This window comes from Oncorhynchus tshawytscha, linkage group LG09, assembly GCF_018296145.1.
Source record: "Oncorhynchus tshawytscha isolate Ot180627B linkage group LG09, Otsh_v2.0, whole genome shotgun sequence".
Lineage (NCBI taxonomy): Eukaryota > Metazoa > Chordata > Actinopteri > Salmoniformes > Salmonidae > Oncorhynchus > Oncorhynchus tshawytscha.
The window spans coordinates 80,731,756-80,749,793 of record NC_056437.1 but is presented as its reverse complement, the minus strand read 5'-3'; the positions used below and the strand labels follow the sequence as shown (position 1 = coordinate 80,749,793).

General features: G+C 41.7%; 1 protein-coding gene across 2 annotated transcripts in view; it reads right to left on the bottom strand.

Moving 5' to 3' along the window:
* Positions 1-7,339, bottom strand: part of LOC112258853 (myosin-9-like) — a 32,572-nt gene extending 25,233 nt beyond the window's left edge. For both annotated transcript variants that reach the window (XM_042327587.1, XM_042327588.1), the window contains exon 1: positions 7,110-7,339. The gene's annotated coding sequence lies outside the window, so the exon portion shown is untranslated. The remainder of the gene's footprint in view (positions 1-7,109) is intronic.
* Between the last annotated feature and the right edge of the window lie 10,699 nt (positions 7,340-18,038).

Below are 18,038 nucleotides of genomic sequence, written 5' to 3'. Positions count from 1 at the left end.
CAGTTCCTAAATGTTATCGGACCTATCACAATCAATGACTAGCCAACATGTCACTGAAGGCTAAGAAAACCACCAACATCTAGGAAGAGTGGTGCTTAGTCAGTGAAGTGGTCTAATATAGAAACGGAACCCTGTGCCGAACAAGAGGGAGGAGAGAGGGTGGTTTTAGAACCGACGTCACAGAGACAAGAATGAAGGCACAAAGGGAGGAAGTAAAGAGTGTCCTTGTCAACGCCTGGCCGTCTCGTTAAAAGGGACACCAAAGGCTGCTTGCTCTTCAGAGCCATCCCTCCCTCGCTCCTCTCTCATTCCAGCGCCTTCCCACCCAGAGTTATGCTGAGTAGCTGGAAAAGCCAAGGTCTTGACCCTCCATCTCGTCAGTCGGCAACCAAAGGCAACATTTAAAGCCTGACCATATACAATAAGTCTTGTATCCCACCAGCCACATTATAAAGTGGTTAAACAGATGTGGCCAACTAGCCATGGTATATGTCTCCATTGACTGGAATATTAATAAAACCGTTAATACATCCTCCTCTCATATCACATCCCGTCTGTCCTGCCTGTCCCTACTCTAGTTCATCAGATGGTCTCGTGTTGGGTCCAGTCTAGCATGGTCAGTCTTGAATGCATGTTAAGCTTCAACAGCCTATCCCTCCATCCCTTGCCCTCTGACCTTACCTCTGGCTTTCCTAGTCCTCTCCACTGTGACACCCTGAGGGAGAGAGTGCCAGACGAGGCCAAAGGGCAGGAGAGGTGGAGTGTGTCTAAGTTCATTATGGACTCAGACACCATCACTCTGCCTAAAACAGGGGAGGGCGAGCCGAGGAGAGAGAGAGGGAAGAGGAAATGACAGAGGGAAAACTGTTTTGCCATTTGTGGAACGTGGTTGTGTGAATTCTTGCAGAGTGCGCCAGGGGACACCGTTGAAACGAGAAGTTCTCAGCAGACTGTGCAGTAAATTAAGTCCTGGAAACTAACCACACTCCATGACAAACCCTTATCCACTATTTTTCCACATTCCTCACTAGAGATGCACGTAAAACTGGAACTCTAAGCAACCTGTTAGTCTAGCAGCACCATAAAGTGAATAACCGATTTGAACTGTCCAGTTTAGATCTAACAGACATTTCCTTTAGAATTGTTCTATTAACTGTACTGGTTGACAGCCAGTAGGTGTCAGTCTGACAAACGCCTAAAAACGTATTATGATTTGGGGTCTAAGGGATGATGAGATGGCTCATATATTTCTGTTGTCTTTGACAGCCATATTGGACACGGTTGGCTTCTTAAATTTGCACCCACTTGCTGAACAAGCAAAAGCACATTGGATATTAGATCATGGTTACATAAGCCTTTTAACTGTTGTGAAAGAATGCTGGAGGGAGTCATACATAACCGCTTCCTCGGTCACTTAAATAAACATGTCTTTCTAAACCTTACTCAGGACACAAAGCATATTTCACCTGACCGTGAACACTGAACAGGTCTTCTCATCATTATTTTCACTTAGGGGTTAGCAGACCAAAGGGTGGGGATGGTACAGTCTCTCCTTATCTCTGACTAGAAGTCTTATCTACAGTATAAGAGCACTCCCTTTGAATCACTATAGTCTAGGCTACAAGAAGACAACAAAGTGTGCAGCGTTTATGGAGGCTATTCACAAGTCAAAAAGCACTCACGGCCAGTTGAACATGTGCTGTATTCAAACTAGTGGGGTATATGGAACCTGACCTGCATTTGTGTTGGAGAAATAAAATATGGAGTGGCAGTCAGAGGGACGTCCCTGTGCAGAGAGCATTTCAGTGTGAAACTGTGTTCCAGTGCTCAAGTTGACTGCGTTGGGCAATGGCCAGTCTGACACATACATGTATACACGCCTACAAAACCAAACATCAAGTGCGCAGATCACACAACAAGGTCTATTTTCTGACATGCAAGGTAGCTTTTCACCACCCACATGGTGTAAAAGACCTCTACCCATCTAATAATCTGCTTCTCTCCATTAGTTACATAGAATTTAAAAAATAACCACAATATATATAGTTTTGGTTTTCTGTTTCATGAGCTGAAATAAGTTTGCAGAAATGTTCCATATGCACAAAAAGCTTCTCAAATGTGGCTACACCATCTTTGTGAGCCTTTCTCCTTTGGCAAGATAATCCACCTGACTGGTGTGGCATATCAAGAAGCTAGTTAAACAGCATGATCATTACAGGTGCAACTTGTGTTGGGGACAACAAAAACACACTATAAATGTTAAATTGTCACACGACACAATGTCACAGATGTCTCAAGTTGAGGGAGTGTGCAATTGGCATGCTGCCTGCAGGAATGTCCACCAGAAATGTTGCCAGAGAATTAAACGTTCATTTCTTTACCATAAGCTGCCTCCAACATCATTTTAGAGAATTTTTGCAGTACGTCCAAATGGCATCCCAACCGCAGACCATGTATGGCATAGTGTGGGTGAGCGGTTTGCTGATGTCAACATTGTGAACACCCCATGGTGGTGGTGGGGTTATGGTATGGGCAGGCAGGCATAAGCTATGGACAACAAACACAATTGCATTTTATTAATGGCAATTTGAATGCACAGACACACTGTGACGAGATCCTGAGGCCCATTGTTGTGACATTCAGCTGCCTCCGTCATCTAATGTTTCAGCACGATAATGCACAGACCCACGTCGCAAGGATCTGTATACAATTCCTGGAAGCTGAAGGCCCATTTCTTCCATGGCCTGCATGCTCAGACATAGCACCCATTGAGCATGTTTGGGATGCTCAGGATTGATGGGTACGACAGCATGTTCCAGTTCCACTAATATCCAACAACTTCACACAGCCATTGAAGAGGAGCGGGACGACATTCCACAATCAACAGCCTGATCAATCCTATGCCTGATCAATCCTATCCTCCTCTGATCCACCCCCTTACCCATTTGTTTTTTAAGGCATCTGTGACCAACCGATGCATATCAGTCTTCCCAGTCATATGAAATCCATAGATTAGGGCCTAATTCATTTATTTCAGTTGACTGATTTCCTTATATGAACTGTAACTCAGTAAAATCTTGGAAATTGTTCCATGTTGCTTTATTTTTGTTCACTATAAATTAAGGACAACTATCCCCCACCCAGCATAGGCCTAGCATGTATCATAAACAAAGCAGCAATCAGTGTTGCCACAGTTAAGTCCAGAGAAGTGAGAACAAGCCTTGTTTGTTTGAAACCCCAGTCATAGATTAGTCATTTCCTGCCATTGTTGCATTCAGTGGAACCCTACAGGTGTGCACTGAAGGGGAGGATGGGAAGGGGGCCCAAAATAGGAGGTATGGAGAAATTGACAGAATGGAGTAGGAGGAAGGAAAGAAACAAGCAAGCAAACAGTAGAATACACCTAGTAGTGGGATTTGCACTAGGCCTTTTTAGCTGATACATTGGGTGTCCCTGCCAAGTTGACCAAGCCGAATGACCCAATTGAAATCATATTTTTCAAACCAGACTGAACTAAGGAATGAGTGTATTACATATGAAGAGAGAAGTTTATAGCGAGAGTAATGGCACTAAAATAAGTTCGAAAGAGGTTGACTGGCCAGCCAGCCGCAGTAAAATATGACTCAAACCTGAATCAGAGATGTATGCACGCACATAATATCCTGTGTTTGATGTCTGCATTACTAAGAACCCATGATATCAAACTTGTTTTATTAAAAGTAGTGATGGGAAAAATGTACTTGAACTTGATTTGAAAACTCCAGTATTTTTCCTTCATAGCTTGTTCTCCATCTTATTAAATAGGGAGCCAATTTGTTTACAGGACTTTTATTTCCATGATCTATATCTCATGCTCTCACTTGTATCTCAGCAGCATACATATGGTGAGCAATATGTTTGGACCGTCAAAACCCAATAATTTTTTAAATCACAGACCAAATCGTAATACATATTCAATTGAGAAACGCAATACATATCATATCAGCACCCGAGTATCATGAAAATATTGTGAGGTCCCTTGCAATTCCCAGCCCTAGTTTAAAGATGGAATCCGTATTAGGGGAAACAGCTCCACTGTCCTCCCCAGCACCGTCGTTATCGTTTTGTGAATGTAACAGAGGTGAGGTGCATCGAGCAGTGTAGTTGAAAAAGGTTGCAGTACATATTCTGCTGTTGTATCACACAATGACGTCTGATGAAGACACTTGTTTACAGTAACTTTGTTGTAATATCCCAATCTGACATGACAGTTTCACCATTAAGGATTCCAGCTTTAAGAGAATGTGCCCCATGTTTATATGCTGATCTGTGGCTATGAGCAGGTCTGTATACATTATTCAAATGATATTGACTCTCATGAGGATGATTGACCTTTGCCTTCTACTTGCCTCTGACTGGAGATGTACTGTACATTGTGAGAAGGCTCATAAATATCAATGTAGCATAAACTGCAGTCCTGTCCAGATGATGACCTTTGATCAAATACATCTGATCTGCTGTAGCTAGATGAATTATCAGGCCTAAAATGAATAAAAAAATCAGGATTGTTTACTTAGTGAAATTACCTAATTGTAATGGTATGGTCAAATGTAGGGCTAATTTTTTCTGGATTATCAGCAAGCATTTGGCCATGTAACTGCCCCTCATCACTGAAAGGGCAACTATTGTCCTGTAAATCTTCAGTTAGTTTAGAGAATGTCACCCGACAGAAACACCTTGGGACTGACTGATGGCATCAACTCAAGAATCACAGCTACCACTGAACCTTGGGTAACTGTGGGCCACTTTTGTGCCACGGTGGCCTTGACCCAAATGTTTCCAATTGAAACAAAAGCAAGTTGGTTCTACAGTAATCTACCTTAGCCAGGATGTCTGCATCCTAGCTGGCCTTCAACGCATTAACATTCACAGGCATTTCAATTTGTCCTGTATGATTTTAAGCAGACTTTTAGGCTAGACTACATATGGATCAAATGTGGTCAACCCACTGTTCATGAACTGGATACATTCTAGTAGGGACATCATTGAAACAGTAAAATGTAAGAGGATCACGACAAGTTAGACTAATCAGTTTATATCTAATAATAATGGTGAATAACTTTCCAATGAGCAATGTTGAAATCCAGAGGATTCTTTTCAGATGTTACCAGGGGTTTGATTCACAGTTCAGTGCAGTGAAAGCACAAACAGGAAATTATGTTATCATGACAGGAACAAACACCCTGCGCTATTGAAATAGAAAGACACCGGAGACCAAGGATGTATGCAAGAAAGCCACTTACTTGACTTTGCATACTGTTGCCTTCAAAAGACAGGAACCCTGTTCTAAGACACAGGCCTGTTTTCACTTGAAATAACATGTTTGAATTAATGGGCATGATATTCAAATGTGGCCATATCTGTAGGGCAGATATTCACTCAGTGCAGTGGAAACAGACTTTTGCACAGGCCTAGACTGAGCCATGTTCCTATATCAGGAGAATTGCCCAATCTGACTGGAGAACCATGCGTAATTTGTGAGACCCGGATTGCCTGACGACTCAAACTGAATTCTTCCTGTGCTCTATATTTGCTACACTTCAGCTTGAGTCTGCCAACGTTGAAGTCGTTTGTGGTGGAAAAACCAACTTGCTTTTTCCAGTGTTTTGATCATCTCAAAACAAAAAAACAGAGTATCAAAGCCAATGACACTTTCGAAATGCTTCTTTACCAACATGTGTTCTGGTTCTGGCCCAAACCATTGGTTTCTGGGACCAATCAGAATGGCTAGAACGGGTTTGTGTTCTAGTAACCTAACTAGCAAGTGTAAAAGAAACTCCTGAAACTAGATCCCCTACATACTGGTCTTGATGAGAAAAACAAAACAACTTATGGGGAGATTCTCTTCTGTAATGTTGCACCAATCCGATAAATGTGCAGGAGGAGATAAGCTGGAGTCACATTGTTAACGTCCAAAAGTGGAAGTGGCATCACAGATGCTTTCTATTTACCCTGAAAACACCCTTGTTGGGGACTCTGATTTCTAGAATGCTAGCCTCTGCGTTGGGAGGTACTCCGATCCAGACTCACTGTGGAGAAGAAACTAAATGTCAATGGGCGTGGCGTAGTGTTTACCCGGAGCAGCGAGTTTGGGTAGCCAGGCAAAGTCCCTGAGGTCGAAATAATCGGAATCAAAGTACTGCAGCAATCTATAATTTCACAACACAAAACACTGACTAACCAAACCCAAATTACTGACAAAGCACTTAAATAGACTGGGGTCATTGCATATATAATGTCTGGTCGTGTAACAAGGTTCACTAGGCCTTCTGAGTAAAGTGAATCTAGTCCAATTTAGTTCAATTACTTAAGCCAAGATAGATGCATTACCCTAACTCTCAGGAAAAAAAACACATTAACTGCACACGACTGGCTATATTGCCATTTCACGCATAATGAGTTCATTGGAGTATAGGATGAAATGCATGACAAATACAAACAAATTCAATGACGTAGACCTAAAGCATCAATCGAACAGGAAGCGTGGACGTACACAGCGAATCAATTAAAGAGTGACGTAATGGTGCGCCACAACACTCCCAGGGTACGTTAGCCTACAAACTTGTTTGCTTGCCCCGCGACTGATCACACAGCGAGACTTAAACAATAAAACATGTTAATCCGCAATAAAATAGACACGCCAAAAGGGTTTTAACAGGACCTTGCTTATAGTTGATGCGTTCCATTATGTAGCGTTACTTTTCATTCCCTCCCTTTCTACATCTCATTCATGCGAATCACTTCCTGTAGTTAGCAAGTTAGCTTACGTTACTTGCAACATTTTCTCGCCATTGCGTCTTTAGTCGCTGATATAATCTTACTTTGACACCGCGCCTGGTAAAATGAAGCTACTTTCCACCTTAAATTGTATTAACTATGTACACAAAAAAGTGAACAATAATTCATACGTCTGGGTTATGAGGTCCCACCCAGTGAGGTGATGAAGTTGCTGTTCTCGTCCTTCCTGGTTAGGTACACTTGCTCACCGCTAGACACAAGCATGTGAAGAGCCAAGGCTGAAGGAAATGAGAATGTAGCTAGAATAGATATCTAGCTAGCGGGACTATTACCTGCTGTTGAGATGCAGAGGCTTTTGGGGTTGGCTAGCTACAACCGGTGGCTGAGTCTGTCTCCGTGTCGCCGCGAAACAAACTTATTTTCAGTCGACAGCAGCCTCGCAAAGAACTCGGATCAAACTATAGTGTTCTCTTCCCTCTCTTGCTCTCCCTCACTCTCTTTTTTTCTCTTTCCTCTTCCTTCTCTCTTCCACTAGCTAGTTAAATTCGCTCTTTGCGTTGTCAGTCGGGGTGCGGTCCAGAGGAGGCGGGGCCTATATGTTATGTCTCCGCCCTCCCAGCTTCTCTCAGCCAATGTTATAATAATCCTTACCGTCTGGGCCAATAATGTTATTGAAGGGGCGTTTCCCAGTGACGAAACTAGTGCCACTGGGCAAAAAAATCGTGAACATGAAATAGTTGAGGGGAGGAGAAGGGGGGGCACAGATAAGGTGGTGTTTAATGAAGGAGGTATGTGCACTGTAAGGATTTGTATGACCATATAAGTACCAGTCCATTCAGGATGGGCTACATCATCCAGGTTATCCCCTTGTGTCATTCGAATGGGGCTAGACTGGGGCTGCTTTGAAGCTCACAGACACTGCTTAGAGAGAACCTACCAAGGTTAATGTCAAGGAATCTACCACTACACAAACTGGGCTACAACTGTAGCCTACTGTTTTACTCTTTATCCATTTACCTTTATTTTGACAGGTAAGTTAACTGAGAACACATTTTCAGTTAGTGATAGTATTACCATCACCACACTAATAATAGTGATATTTAGGGACACAGAAACACTATTGTCCGGAGAAACATACTGAAACTGAAACCACACTGAGGCATAATAAATGTAGGTGTATGTGCATATAAAAATACACACCAAATAGACAAAACAACAATTCAGATGATTTTTCCACCCTAAAAAAAAAGGTAAATTGCATTAAATTGGTCAATAGCATTCCACGTGACAGAAACTTGACCTGTGCAAAGCACTTATTGTGTGATTGTGTGAATTGATATGTTTCAGATTATTGACAGGTATTTTTTATTTTTTTATTTCACCTTTATTTAACCAGGTAGGCAGGTTGAGAACAAGTTCTCATTTGCAACTGCGACCTGGCCAAGATAAAGCATAGCAGTGTGAACAGACAACACAGAGTTACACATGGAGTAAACAATTAACAAGTCAATAACACAGTTGAAAAAAAGAGAGTCTATATACATTGTGTGCAAAAGGCATGAGGAGGTAGGCGAATAATTACAATTTTGCAGATTAACACTGGAGTGATAAATGATCAGATGGTCATGTACAGGTAGAGATATTGGTGTGCAAAAGAGCATAAAATAAAATAAATAAAAACAGTATGGGGATGAGATAGGTAAAAATGGGTGGGCTATTTACCGATAGACTGTACAGCTGCAGCGATCGGTTAGCTGCTCAGATAGCAGATGTTTGAAGTTGGTGAGGGAGATAAAAGTCTCCAACTTCAGCGATTTTTGCAATTCGTTCCAGTCACAGGCAGCAGAGAACTGGAAGGAAAGGCGGCCAAAGCAGGTGTTGGCTTTAGGGATGACCAGTGAGATATACCTGCTGGAACGCGTGCTACGGGTGGGTGTTGCCATCGTGACCAGTGAACTGAGATAAGGCGGAGCTTTACCTAGCATGGACTTGTAGATGACCTGGAGCCAGTGGGTCTGGCGACGAATATGTAGCGAGGGCCAGCCGACTAGAGCATACAGGTCGCAGTGGTGGGTGGTATAAGGTGCTTTAGTGACAAAACGGATGGCACTGTGATAAACTGCATCCAGTTTGCTGAGTAGAGTGTTGGAAGCTATTTTGTAGATGACATCGCTGAAGTCGAAGATCGGTAGGATAGTCAGTTTTACTAGGGTAAGTTTGGCGGCGTGAGTGAAGGAGGCTTTGTTGCGGAATAGAAAGCCGACTCTAGATTTGATTTTCGATTGGAGATGTTTGATATGAGTCTGGAAGGAGAGTTTACAGTCTAGCCAGACACCTAGGTACTTATAGATGTCCACATATTCAAGGTCGGAACCATCCAGGGTGGTGATGCTAGTCAGGCGTGCGGGTGCAGGCAGCGAGCGGTTGAAAAGCATGCATTTGGTTTTACTAGTGTTTAAGAGCAGTTGGAGGCCACGGAAGGAGTGTTGTATGGCATTGAAGCTCATTTGGAGGTTAGATAGCACAGTGTCCAAGGACGGGCCGGAAGTATATAGAATGGTGTCGTCTGCGTAGAGGTAGACCTGGTCCACAGGGAAGTGTCTATTGTCAAACAAAAAACAATGTGCAATGCTGATAACATAGAAAGCTGTCAACAGTGTCTTGCTGAATGATCAAGAATCTTCCAGGAAATATAAAAATGGACAAAAACAATAACAACTGAAAGAAGGAAGGTAGATTCAACAAACACAGGTGCTTTCCTGTTGAGGTGCAAAAGCCACTCAGCTTTTACCGTCAGGGGCTGTCTTCTGGACATCTTTTTCGGTCCTATCTGGACCGACGGTCTTTTTTAGGTCTTTTTTTGGTGCGGTCCAGAATGGCCTTGATTTCAACGTCTACGGACGTTGATTTTTGACAATAGACACTTCCCTGTGTATCAAGTCTATCTGAACCAATCATAAACGTCTACACTGAGTGTATAAAACATTAGGAACACCTTCCTAATATTTAGTTGCACCCCTTTTGCCCTCAGAACAGCTTCAATTCTTCAGAGCGTGGACTCTACAAGGTGTCAAAATGGTTCCACAGGGATGCTGGCCCATGTTGACTCCAATGCTTCCCACAGTTGTGTCAAGTTGGCTAGACATCCTTTGGGTGGTGGACCATTCTTGATAAATACAGGAAACTGTTGCGTGAAAAAAAAACCAGCAGCATTGCAGTACTTGACACAAACCGTTGCACCTGTCACCTACTACCATACACCGTTCAAAGGCACTTAAATAGTTTGTCTTACCCATTCACCCTCTGAATGGCACACATACACAATCCATGTCTCAATTGTCTCAAGGCTTAAAAAGTATTCTTTAACCTGTCTCCTCCCCTTCATCTACACTGATTGAAGTGGATTTAACAAGTGACATCAATAAAGGATCATAGCTTTCACCTGGATTCACCTGATCAGTCTGTGTCATACACACTCAGTGTATATTTGGTTCATGGTCCTTGATTTCAACGTCCACAGATGTCCGGACCGGCCTATACTTGGGCCAAACATAGAAGAGTATAATTGGTTAAGATTTGGTCTCGTCCGTACAGGCCATGATTTGGGCCAAACATAGATGTTCAGATTTTGTCCGGTCCAGCCTTGATTTAGCCCAAACATAGACGTCTATAATTGGTCCAGATTTGGTCCGTCCCATACCAGATCGAATCTGAACCAATCATCGGCATCTATGTTTCACAAGTTTGATCAGCAGATTACATCACAGTAGATCACATCAGTGTAAGGTATATTACAGTACACAATACAGTAAAGACAAGTAAAGTATAGTGCACTGTATTTTACCCTTCTTTACTCTAATGTACTCTACTCTACTGAACGAAACTGTACTGTACTCTACTGAATTAAACTATATTGTACTCTACTGCACTGTACTCTACTGAATTAAACTCTATTGTATAGTACTGTACTCTACTGAATTAAACTATACTGTACTGTAGTTTATGCTACTGTACTAAACTCTACTGTACTAAATTAAACTCTACTGTACTGTACTGTACTCTACTGAATTAAACTATACTGTACTCTACTCTAATGAAATCAACTACTGTACTGTACTCTACTGAATAAAACTCTACTCTCCTGTACCATACAGTACTGTATTGTACTGTACTGTATTCTTCTGTGTTCTACTGTACTAAACTGCCATACAGTACTGTGATGTTCAAACCTGTGAAACATAACCTAGACGTCTGTGATCGTCGTTCAGATTTGAATCTGGTCCACAAGACCACATTTGTACTTGTTTGTGGGAGCTCATTAGAATAATACCCAGCATGCTTTGCACACGTGTTGTTACATTTACATTTTAGTCATTCAGTAGACGTTGTTATCCATAGTAACTTAAAGTCAGTGCATTCAACTAAGGTAGTTAAACAATTACATATCAGAGTCATGGCAATAAAACAAATCTGTAACCGTTACACAGAATATTATTGTTGTTAAATTGGTCTGTTCTTTTACTCTGTATGCCAGTTTAGAATAAACTGCTTGCATGTTGATTTTTTTGTTCATTCACACCTGAAGCGATCAGGATTTCCTGGTTGAAATATCAAAATCTGAACCAATTATATTAATTTGGGGACAGGTCAAAAAGCATTAGGTCTTGTTGTGGAATTGTTAGATATTACCTGTTAGATAATGCTGCACTGTCGGATCTAGAAGCGTAAGCATTTCGCTACACATTTATGGCAGTTTAGCTAGCCAGCTTGCTGTTGTTAGCTAATTTGTCCTGGGATATAAACATTGGCTTGTTATTTTACCTGAAATGCACAAGATCCACTACTCTGACAATTAATCCACAGATAAAACAGTAAACCAAATTAGTTTCTCATCATCTCTCCTCCTTCCTTCAGGCTTATTTTTTCTTCTTTGGACTTTATATGACAGTTGGCAAACACATTTCCAGTGCATTACTACAACTGACTGGACTGCAGACCTCAGTTAATCTTTCAATCACCCACGTGGGTATATTCTCCTAAAAACCAATGTGGAGATGGGAGAGGCCGGACTTGCAGGCTTTGAGCGTCACAAATAGAACCAATTTCTATTTTAGCACCTGGCTACACAGATGCTCCGTGAGCAGTGTGGGTGCAATGATTGAATAACATATATGTGTACATTTATTTTGCAACGCTCGCGCACGTGACGTGAGCGGTGTAGTCAGCATGTCATGGTGTCAGTTTTAAAGCTTTTGAAAAACGCTAACATAAGTGCATGTGATAGATGGGAGCAATAAAACAAATATTTCGTTGCAATCTTCACTTTGCTCCTCTTTCCCATATAGAGGTGTGAAAAAATTAATGTGTTTTATTGCTTACTTAATTGAGAATCTATAGCAGTTGAAATCTGGCCATGGAATCAATGATCGAAAATAAGTATTTTCAATGTCTGTAAATTACATATTTTCACATTTTGGAAAACATGTACTGGAAATATCACGTTATTTACTTTTTCAACACCTAAGATGCACCTGATTTCAACATCTGGAAAATGTTTATTTTTGACATCTGGAATATACGTCTTCTAACCTTCCATTCAGCACCTGAAATGCATGTGATGTCAACGTCTGGGAAATACTTATTTCATTGTAATTTTGCTTACTGAGAGTAGTCTAGATACAGTAGCTGAGATTGCTAAAACTATGGCTGTAGTGAGAAGGGCAAGTTTTGCCCCCACTGGAAGCCAAGAGATGTACTATGGACAGCAGGCTGAAAAAGTGGAGAGAACCAGATTCACTCCCAAGTAGAGCACTGCTGTGTGTATGTATGTGTATGTGGGTGTACCAAGGCTGCACAGCCTAGGCATATCCAGATCTCTGGACAAGTTTGCCTGGAAAGGAACCTTAAAATAACAATACTGGAAAACATAAGACAACAATTTCAACTTCATGGTTAAGTGATGGGGGAAGGGCTGGAATTGGGGGTAGAGTAGCAGAAGCAGAAGTGAAGAATGAGACTATGAAAGGATGAAAAAGAAAGAGGGGATGATATGAGCTGATGGATTCTGAGAGGGTAGAGAGCGTAAGTACATAGAGAGTGGTTCAGTACCACGTCTACCTAGTCATTCCATTGTGTTCCCCTGAGATCTGGAGAAGGTGAGACTGACGGAACAAAGGCATTGGACCAATGTACAGGCCACTAACAGCAGGGAGACAATACCCTTTGCAAAGAAAAAGGAAATGTGGCAAAGGAAATACATTGAAGAAATGCCCAGGTGAAAATTAGTATGGTGGAACAAGGAGAAAAGGGATAGAATAAAGATGAAAGAGGAAGAATACGGTAATTTAATACTTTGCACTTCTGACCTCACTCGTTCTCATTTTCTCCTAGGGGTAACACCGGCTCTGTACGCGTTCCAAATGACCTGAATTTGAAACAGATGATGTTGTGACCTCATTGGATAAACAAGGGTTAACACAACCAATATTGGCAAAAACATCCTCGACACAGGTGACATCAACATATTGACATACACAACCTATATCTCATGTGAACTTAACAGAAGCAGTCTGGGTAAACAGCTTTATTATAACCATAGGATGACATAACGATTATTAGAGAAAGGAGTTTTTCCAGACCACACAATATGATCAGCAAAAACTCAGGACCCTAGATATAGCCTAGAACTAACTAAAAGTATGAGCCAATAAAGGTAGAATATCTGTTAATAACAAGAAGAGAAATATGTTCAATGTTCAATATTACATTGTTCAATGTGTCAGCAGGTGTGGAATATGTCTGGGTTCAGGGGGAAATAATAAAGAAGGAAAATATATTTGAAAATATATATATTTAAAATAACTTAAACTCAGCAAGAAAAGAAACGTCCCTTTTTCAGGACCCTGTCTTTCAAAGATAATTTGTAAAAATCCAAATAACTTCACAGATCTTCATTGTAAAGGGATGTAAACACTGTTTCCCATGCTTGTTCAATGAACCATAAACAATTAATGAACATGCACCTGTGGAACGGTCGTTAAGACACTAACAGTTTACAGACGTTAGGCATTTAAGGTCACAGTTATGAAAACTTAGGACACTAAAGAGGCCTTTCTACTGACTCTGAAAAACACCAAAAGAAAGATGCCCAGGGCCCCTCCCTGCTCATCTGCGTGAACGTGCCATAGGCATGCTGCAAGGAGGCGTGAGGACTGCAGATATGGCCAGGGCAATAAATTGCAATGTCTGTACTGTGAGACGCCTAAGAAAGCGCGACAGGGAGACAGGATGGGCAGCTGATCGTCCTCGCAGTGGCAGACCACGTGTAACAACACCTGCACAGAATCGGTACATCCGAACATCACACCTGCGGAACAGGTACACGATGGAAACAACAACTGCCCGAGTTACACCAGGACCGCACAATCCCTCCATCAGTGCTCAGACTGTCTGCAATAGGCTGAGAGAGGCTGGACTGAGGGCTTGTAGGCCTGTTGTAAGACAGGTCCTCACCAGACATCACCGACAACAACGTCGCCTATGGGCACAAACCCACCGTCGCTGGACCAGACAGGACTGGCAAAAAGTGCTCTTCACTGATGAGTCGCGGTTTTGTCTGACCAGGGGCAACTTGCAGGTGCCTTGGTGGAAGAATGGGGTGACATTTCACAGCAAGAACTGGCAAATCCGGTGCAGTCCATGAGGAAGAGATGCACTGCAGTACTTAATGCAGCTGGTGGCCACACCAGATATTGACTGTTACTTTTGATTTTGACCCCCCCTTTGTTCAGGGACACATTATTCAATTTCTGTTAGTCACATGTCTGTGGAACTTGTTCATTTTATGTCTCAGTTGTTGAATCTTGTTATGTTCATTCAAATATTTACACGTTACGTGTAAAAAAAATTAAAGCAGAAAAACATGATTAATGTTCGACTTGTTCAACTGTGTGGAATGTGTCTGTGTTTCTTCCTGCATATTTTGCAACTGTGCATCACATATAGCACACGACAACCCTGACAAACATGCCATGTAGTTTGAAAAATCAATACATCGCTCAGTTGGGAAATACAAGGAATTTAGCCCGGGGGTCAAGGGTCTCCTCTGAGCATTACCAGATGCTGTTCTGTTTGGAATGTGTCTGTGTTTGTTCCTGCATATTTTGCAACTGTGCATCACATATAGCACACGACGACCCTGACAAACATGCCATGTAGTTGGAAAAATCAATACATCGCTCAGTTGGGAAATACAAGGAATTTAGCCCGGGGGTCAAGGGTCTCCTCTGAGCATTACCAGATGCTGAGGGAGCAGAAAGGAAGGGATTTGGGAAAGATATGTGCAGCCGCCCATCCAGACCTAATCTTAGTTCTACATCATACTCTGCTCAATCATAGTCACAACAGGAGTGACAGGACACAACAAAGTGATTTGGGCCCAGACGGCAGCAACGAGGGATTAAAACAGAAGACAAGCAGCCTATAACTAAGAGTAGATAACCAAATATGGAGACACACTCCTGACCTCACTCTGTCCCTTCTCCCTTGCTATGACAGTCTCTCTCTCTTTCACCTGCAGTTGTAATAGCAACTGGGTGTGTCTGTAATTCTGGGTGTGTAAAGTCACATCATCTGCTCTGAAAGAAAGGGACCCATTGACTCGCACAATGTGAACAGGTTGGTATGAGTTCATTGAGCTCTTTTACACACCAATAGCTTCTGTGAATTCATGTATGTGTATTCATATGTGAGAGTAATGTGTATGGGCCAGCCTACATGTGTGTCAGATTTGTAAGTGATTGGAGTGCTGTATCCTGTTCATTCCAGATAAAAACCATATCTAAACATGGTGTGACACATATTAAGCATACAACACATTTGAATATGAGCCTAACGGCTATCTGTAGAAACACATTGTTTTGATTGTCAGCATCCAGCAACTTGCTGTTGTTTTACACCATTCACCAATAATGTCAAACCCCCTGCCAAAACTATTTACGCAGCTCACTTAAATTTAGCCAGCTTGTCTTGACATGACAGAGTATGGTTGTGTGAAAGTATTTTTGTGTGTCCTTAAATGGCATAGAGCATCCCAGAGGGGCAATGTCCAAACACAACCGCAAAGTAATTAAAAACAGCTCCAGCATGCCAAATATGCTCTCATGAAATTATAGTAGTAGAACGCATGGCAATTTATTCCTTCATTTGTCCTTTTCAGCATCCCTAGCGTCTTCCCTTCCCCAGTAATCAGTGCACAGGAAAGTGTGATAAGACAGACCCATGTTGACTCACAAAATTCTGGAATGTAGAGAAAAGGGGGGTCCTTTTCTTTCATATTCTCTTTCCCACTCAGCAGTAATCAACTCTCATAGCCAAAATATAAGTTCAGATCATGTATACAGTATGTATAAAAAGTATACATTGCTCTTTGAGGCAGCAGGTAGCCTAGTGGTTAGAGCGTTGGGTCAGTAACCGAGAAGTTGCTAAATCGAATCCCCAGCAGACAAGGTAAAAATCTGTAGTTCTGCCCCTGAATAAGGCAGTTAACCCACTGTTCCTAGGCCCTCATTGTAAATAAGAATTTGTTCTTAACTGACTTGCCTAGTTAAATAAAGGTTAAATATAAAATAAATGTACATGATGAGAAAAAGGTGGGGGCGATAAAGAGAAACGGTGTCTGCTTTGTGTATGGTACATTTACATTTGCCTGGAACAGAATGGACATTCAACAAGCTGGAGGGTATGTGTTTGAAATATAAATAGAGCTAAGTATTTACTATAAATACAGAATACTCTTGGGCTGTGCCAGGTATTGCCGTTGTTACAGCATCACACACATTCCAAAGGCATTCTGACTATGTGGCACAGGCAGGGCCAGTCAAATTATCCCACAACAAACATTACAAGTTTTAGAGTATGAGAAAAGCAGAGAGAGATGGCAGAGGAATTCTGCAACTCTCCCTTCTCAGCCCGTTTGTTCAGCAGTCACTGGCTTCCCCAGTCTTTTTTTTTGCCTTATATGGTAACAGAGTGGTTGAGAGAGAGAGAGAGACAGCGGGAGCGAGGATGGAGGTGTGGTCTATTGTTTTTGGCGGAAGAGGTGTAGGGTTACACTACTCATAAACCTTTCCAGCATTCCGTCATCTCTTCACCTCATTCCTATGACTAATGTCACGTTCATAAACAAGTGGGAGGTGGGAATTTACCAGTTGGGAATTCGTAAATACAAGGTGGATGCATTCATGCGCTTTGAACTGGTTGAGAAATGCTGATTGGCTAATGACCAACAAGCTGCATAAACCAAAAACTAAAATTACAGCTATAATGCTTGTAAAGAAATTAGTGTTCAAAAACCCTATTGATAGATTGCTTTTTATAAATGTTTTGTTATTGCATTTATCTGCTGAAAATGCTGTTAACGAGGTAATCTCTTTAGTAGTTGATGTCAGCATGTGGGAAAAGTGGGAGCTCAGGATGATGAGTTTCCCACTAGTGATTACCAGTTGAAGGGGTGTAAAAGTTGATTTTTCCCAGACATATGTGGTAAATTGTAATTTCCCACTTGTTTACAACACAGCATAAGTCAGACAAAGAGTAGTTAAAGGCCCAATGCAGCCTTTTTATATCAATAGCAAATCATTTCAGGGTAACAATTAAGTACCTTACTGTAATAGATTTTCATTAGAACTCTCTTTGGAACTCTTTGTTATTAGTCTATTAACTAATTTACTGCAGTGTGGGAATGACCCTGTGCGTTGTCATGTGAGACGGAATGACAACTGGAGAGGGGGAGTCAGAGCCAGGTGCCTACCTAGACAGCTTGGTGGTGGTTGTGTTGGGGGGGGTTAGAGAGAGGGGTAATTTAGAGGAGTTAAGTGGAGGCTGGGGTGGGGCATGCTTCAGCCTTCCACACCATTACACTGATGAGAGGGGGGTGAAACAAGTAAAGATAGAGAGAAACAGAGACAGACTGATTAAATAGAAACTGAAGTAAAGGATAAAACTGAAAATACAGGAGGATGGAGAGAGACGTGAAATGGAAAAGAGGAGAAACTGAATGGGGGATAAATAGGCCGTCATTGAAAATAAGAATTTGTTCTTAACTGACTTGCCTCATTAAATAAAAATAATAAATTAAATGAGAAGGAAAAGAATGTGGCAAGGTAGCTATAGACAGAAGACTATTCCAGCTCATTAGGGCCATACAGAAGTTTGTCAGTAATGGTGAGAACATCACACCCATTCTACTAGAAAGAAATATG